Raw genomic sequence first — 6,029 nt, forward strand, 5'->3', positions numbered from 1 at the left:
AGGAAATACCATGGCTTGGGTCAGGCACACCTTAGTCCTCAAAGTAAAATGCTTTTCAACACTTTAAAGAGGTCTGGCGCAGCAGATTTATCTAATGCAATGCATCGTTTGATCTCGACTGCTGGTTCTATGAGCAGTGATTGTGGATCTAAGCAAGACTATCTTTTGTCCATTTATCATTGTTATATATTGGTTCAGTTGTGTGGGTTTTGGCTTTCTTTACACTGAATTGTAATCCACACTGAAGGCAGTCATATTTGATCTTCATTAGTAAGTACTTCAAGTCTTCCTCAGTTTCAGTAAGCAAGACTGTGTCATTTGAGTATTGCCAGTTTTAATAAGCTTTCCTCTAAATCCTGATGGCATATTCTTCTTCGTATAACCCATCTTCTCTGATAATTTGCTCAGCATATATAATAAAAATAGAAAAAAGAGGACACAACCCTGCCACATATCTTTCCTAATTTTAAGCCATGCAGTATGCCCTTCTCAAAATTACCCACTGTTTATTATGGCCCACACAGTTGAATGCCTTTGCATAATCGATAAAACACAAGTGAACATCTTTCTGCAAGATCCAACTGATATCAGCAATGATATCCCTTGTTCCATATCCTCTTAATCCAGCCTGAACCTCTGGCAGCTCCGTCAATGTACTGTTGCAACTGTTGTTGGGCAATTTTCAGCAAAAATTTACTTGCATGTAAAAATAACGGTGTTCTTCTACAATTCAAGCATTCTGTTGGGTCACCTTTCTTTGGACTGGGTACAGATATGGAGCTCTTTCAGTGGGCCAAGAGCTGTCTTCCGAATTTCCTGGCATGTTGAAACTTTTCAATTTGTTTTTGGCTGTGCTTTAATGCAGCTTGGACTTCAACCTTCAGCATCATTGGTTCTTCATCAAATGAAGGAATGTTGACTACTTCTTTTTTGACTACTTCTTTTTTGACTACTTCTTTTTTGACTACTTCTTTTTTGGTACCGTGACTCTGCATATTCTTTTTTTTCCCCTCGGTGTATTCTTTCTATCTTCTTTTGATACTTTCTGCGTCATCCGATATTTTACCTATATAATCTTTCAGTATTGCAATTTGAGACTTGAGGTTTTATTTAGAGTCCTTTCTGCTTAAGCTATGCTGAGTGTGTGCTTCCTTTTTTGGTTTTCTGACTCTGGGGCCTTGCACATTTTATTATAACATTCGACATTTTCTCCTTGAGCTGCCCTTGGAAATCTCCAGCTCGTTGAGTACATCCTTCTCCCGTTTCCCTGAGCTACGCTATATGATCAGGAGCAAGTTTCAGAGTCGCTTCTGACATCCACTTTGGTCTTTCCTTTCTTTTTTGCCCTTTTAATGCCTTTTCTATTTCTTCATGAATGATGTTCCTGATGTCCCCCCACAGCTCATCACCTCTTCTGTCATTAATGTTCAATGCAAAGAAAATATTCTTGAGCTGTTCTGAAAATCCAGGTGGGATAAACTCCAGGTCATATTTTGGCGCTCATGGACTTGCTTTAATTTCCCACAGCTTTCATCTAAACTTACATTTGAGCAATTGATGGTCTGTTCCACAGCCAGCCCCTGGCCTGGTTTTAGTTGCTGACATTGGGGTTCTCCATGGTGTCTTCCCACAGATGTAGTCAATTTGATTCCTGGGTGTTCCATCTGGAGAAGTCCATGCATATACTTACCTTTTGTGTTGTTTAAAAAAAAAGCAGGTATTTGCTACTTACACATCATCTTGCAAAATTCTATCATGTGATATCCAGCTTTGTTTCCATCACGACCATATTTTACAATTACCATTCCTTCTTCCCCATCCCCCCACTTTTGCATTCCAATCACCAAGTGTTACGTAATTTCTCTCAATCAGATCTTCTTTAACAGTCCATTCATACTTGCTGCCTGGCATACTGAACATCAAAGATGCCTCCAGCTTCTTGCCCAATTGTTCTAGAGAGTTAGCAGTATTCATTTTTTCCTTGAAAATTTGCTCATTGTTTTTGAATATATCTTGCTGTGCTATGTTATGAATTAAACAAATTGGGTTTGTACTACTGTACTTAAAAACTTTTTTTAACTTAAAAACTTTTAAACAGTTTTACTGACATATAATTAAAATACCAAACAATTGAATGATTTAAACATATTAAATAATCACTACAATCAGCAATCAACTTTACGACAGTTTCTTTATTCATATATTCATTATTATTGGTACCCCATTTCCCCTATATACTCTATTTCCTTCCTTAAGGTTCTCTACAATCTAACCTTGAAATGTTTAGTGCTCTCTTAGGCTGCATTCTGTAAAGAAACAAACCCCATGATGAGAGCGAGAGGGGCAAGAGTGATATTTATCTGAAGGAAATAGTCCACACAGTTCCAGCAAGCCTAAGTCTGGGCCATGCACTAGGCTTCTCTCGGTGCACATAGTTTCAAGGACTGATGAATTCAAGATCAGCAGGTCAGACGGCTACTCGCTCAAGTACCCCAAAGGCTGACACATTTCAAGAACCAGAGGTCAGATGATGACAAGCCAGATGCAGGATCCAGAACAAAGAAGAGAGCTTTGGAAGATATCTGTTATACTTGACACCGGCCACCACCCCAAGGAAACTCCTCTTCAAGTGGATTGGCTGATTATATCATGGCAGATGATTTCTTTATTTTATATAACTGCCAAATTGCATCATTATATTACTACCAAACTACTGAGAATCATAGCCCAGTTAAGTTGAGACATAACCTCAGCCAACACTTCAAACATGGATCAAGTACAAATCAAGCTGCTCACTGTGCTTTATATAAGCCACAACAATTCCCATGTTTATGTATTAGTCTGGTGGGCATGGTGCTGTGAATGAATGTTATTAAAAGTTTTATTCTTTTGAACTCCCATTATTTGTGGAAATAGTGTCCAATCATTTAAGTATTTAATCTGTACAAGTCAACAACTCATTTATTTTGGTCTGAAAAGTCAGACTATACCTGTATGATTTCCTTTTCTCAACAGTGTTTTAAACTCTATACCATTGACTAAATTAATGACACTGTCAATAGAAGTACCTTATGTTCCAGGGGGAGGATTTATCATGTTCTGTAGCACAAAATGATAATGATGTCTCTATAGCGAACCATAGATATATGCCATAGATACATGAGAGGTTTTGGGGCTCATCCTCAATTCTAGTTGTATTCTGAGAATAATTACTTATGACATGGTCCTGTTGGACACTCACTCTCATGAAAAGGTCACTGAAGTTATGAGTACTATAACACAGTGTGGTGAAGAAACGAGATGGCGCCTGGCCTTGAGGAACAATAGCATCTGGGATCTTAAAGGTTGTCTTCAAACAAGTAGCCATCTAAGTGTGGTGTCAACTAAGTCCACATGGAAGAAGCACGGCAACCTGTGTGATCCACAGATTGTAAATAATAAAATCCAAACAGAAGGCGGGAACAGTACCAGAGCTTAAATTGTGAATTTGCAGAAGGCAATGGATGAGAGTGGATGCCCCAAATCCATCTGTTAGTCCAGGTTGGCTAGAGCTACAAATTCAGAGACACTAGTGTGTGTGTAAGAGAGAGTTTTATTTCCAAGAGTAATTGTATATTAAAAAAACATTCTAGCCCTGACCAGATCAAGTCCATAAATCCAATATTAGTCTATGTGTCCGATACTCGTTTATACATTCCTCTTCAGACTCAAACAAATGCAATGATGCCAAATGCAGGAAGATCACAGGCCTGTGGGTGGACAATATTGTGGCTCCAGTGGTGGTGAAAGCATTTCCAAGGCTCTGGCTGCCAGCAGTGTGGTTCCATGTGGTTTGTCATCAGGAATGTGAAGCAGAGAGAGTTCTCAGCATCTTCATGCGAAGGTCATGCCCACAAGGAAGGGTCAGGCTGGGAGCTGATCAAACTCTGTCCAAAAGTTCTGATTGACCTAGTTGGCACAATAAACCCAACTATCACAGAGTCCTCAGTTGGATTAAGCCTTGGGTGAATGACCCTAGTCTGACCCCAGTCCAGGAATGTGAATAGTCTTGATATCAGAGTATTATAAAGTCGATTATGGCAGATAGAGTTATATTAAAATGTAACACCTTATCATTTGATCCCCCTTTTGACCTATTTTAAAGTTGTTCAGTTTTTAATATTTTCTTTTTAAAAATCATTTTACTGGGGCTCATACAATTCTTATCACAATCCACACATACATCAATTGTGCAAAGCACACTTAAATATTCATAGCCCTCACCATTCTCAATATTTTCTTTCTTTTAAATTGAGGCTTTCTTGTTTTGTCATTGTTGTTGGGTTTTTATTTGCTTCCTGTTTCTATTTCCTATGGCTTTCTGCATATGAAATTCAGGATATGTAAATCTATAGAAACAATAGCTAGATTTATAAGTATCTAAGGATATGGGAGGCAAGCCTGGTGGGAAATGAGAAGCTAACAAGTAAGAGTGGAAAATGTCCTGGAATTGACTGTGGTGATGACTGCACAAGTCTTAATATGCTTGAATGATTAAATTGTATGATGTGTGAACTATAGGCCAATAAAACTAAGTTGAAAATAATTCTTGTGTTTATGCCCTTGCTTGTCCCCATTTTACATAACTATTTCATTGCTCTCTACTTCTCCAAATTCTATTCATTCATCCAGGCTCAGCTCAAATCTTTTTGTATGAGTAAAGCCTGCCTACCTTCCTTCCCTTCCAATGATGGTTTCTGACTGTAGTAGGGACTGCAATCCTTCGAAAGACTTTGACCAGAATTCTATGTAATTTTTTGTGTCAAGTGCTAGTCTGTGTAATCCTTGAGAAAGGTGCCGTTATTTATACAGCCCTTGCCTTGTAAAGTCCCAAACCACAGCCAAGGAGCTGAATTGGTCTCACAGCCAGCCGCCAAGACAGGGTGGCCTGTCCCACAGGATGCAGTCTGTACGGCAGCAGGCTATTCCATCGCTCCCCACAAGGTGGCGAGCAGCTTTGGAACGACCAGCTTTTCACCTAGCAGCCAAGTGCTTAGCCGCGGTGCTACCAGTTTTGTATTGTTTTTTTAAAGCACTCTCCCTGCAGCCGTATAATACAGCTTAAAAGACCAGTCAGACGGAGGCTCTTCTCCTGAACTAGTATTGAGGGCAGGCCCTGGGGAGTGCAAATGGTTGATGCACTCAGTTGCAAACTGAAAAGCTGTAGGTTCAATTCCATCTAGAGATGCCTCCGAAGAAAACTCTGGTGATCTACTTCTGAAAAATCAGCCGTTGGATACCTGTAGTTTTCTACTCGACATGGATTGCCATGATTGGGAATTGACTTGTTGACAGACAGCTAACTGGTTAGTACTGAGGTAGACCTGATGGCTCAGTAATGTAGTGCTTCGCTGCTGACCCAAAGGTGGGCTGTCAGAACTACGGACTCCATGGAGCGGGATGAGCTTTGTCAATAAAGAGCCACAGCCTACTCTGACCGGTTAGTTCACCAAGAGCTACATTAACCTGATGGCAGTGAGTCTGATTTGCTTTAGAGTTCGTAGTGAGGAGTCTGAAATAAGCTCTTAGAAAAATATGCTCTCTGATCATAATTCCGGCGGATCATAGCTTGCTGTATGCAGACGAAAGGCCAAAGGGACATTAGCTTTGAAAACACTCGCTTATCCAGAGGCCAGTGTGATGAAAATGCGTACCTTCAGTGCTTCAGATTGCCTGTTACTATGGCTTCCATGGTATAAACCTCAGACCAGTATTCTGCTATTTCAATACCTATTACATCGGCTTTCAGTGAAGAAACTGACTGATGAGAGCACCCTGGTAATAAAAAAATGAATACTAGAGGGCAGTAATAAAATATAATCTTTGTACAGTTTTACTTAGTTCAGACAGAGATGAAACTAATCTGTCACACTGCTACTTTAGAAAAATCAAGGCAACTACAGGGAAGAAGAAAATGGATACAGAGATATTGATGCAATGCCTGAAAGTCACAGATGCCAATAATAAATAAAATAATGCAATACATGTTT

Source organism: Tenrec ecaudatus, chromosome 9 (assembly GCF_050624435.1).
Source record: "Tenrec ecaudatus isolate mTenEca1 chromosome 9, mTenEca1.hap1, whole genome shotgun sequence".
In the NCBI taxonomy this organism is placed as follows: domain Eukaryota; kingdom Metazoa; phylum Chordata; class Mammalia; order Afrosoricida; family Tenrecidae; genus Tenrec; species Tenrec ecaudatus.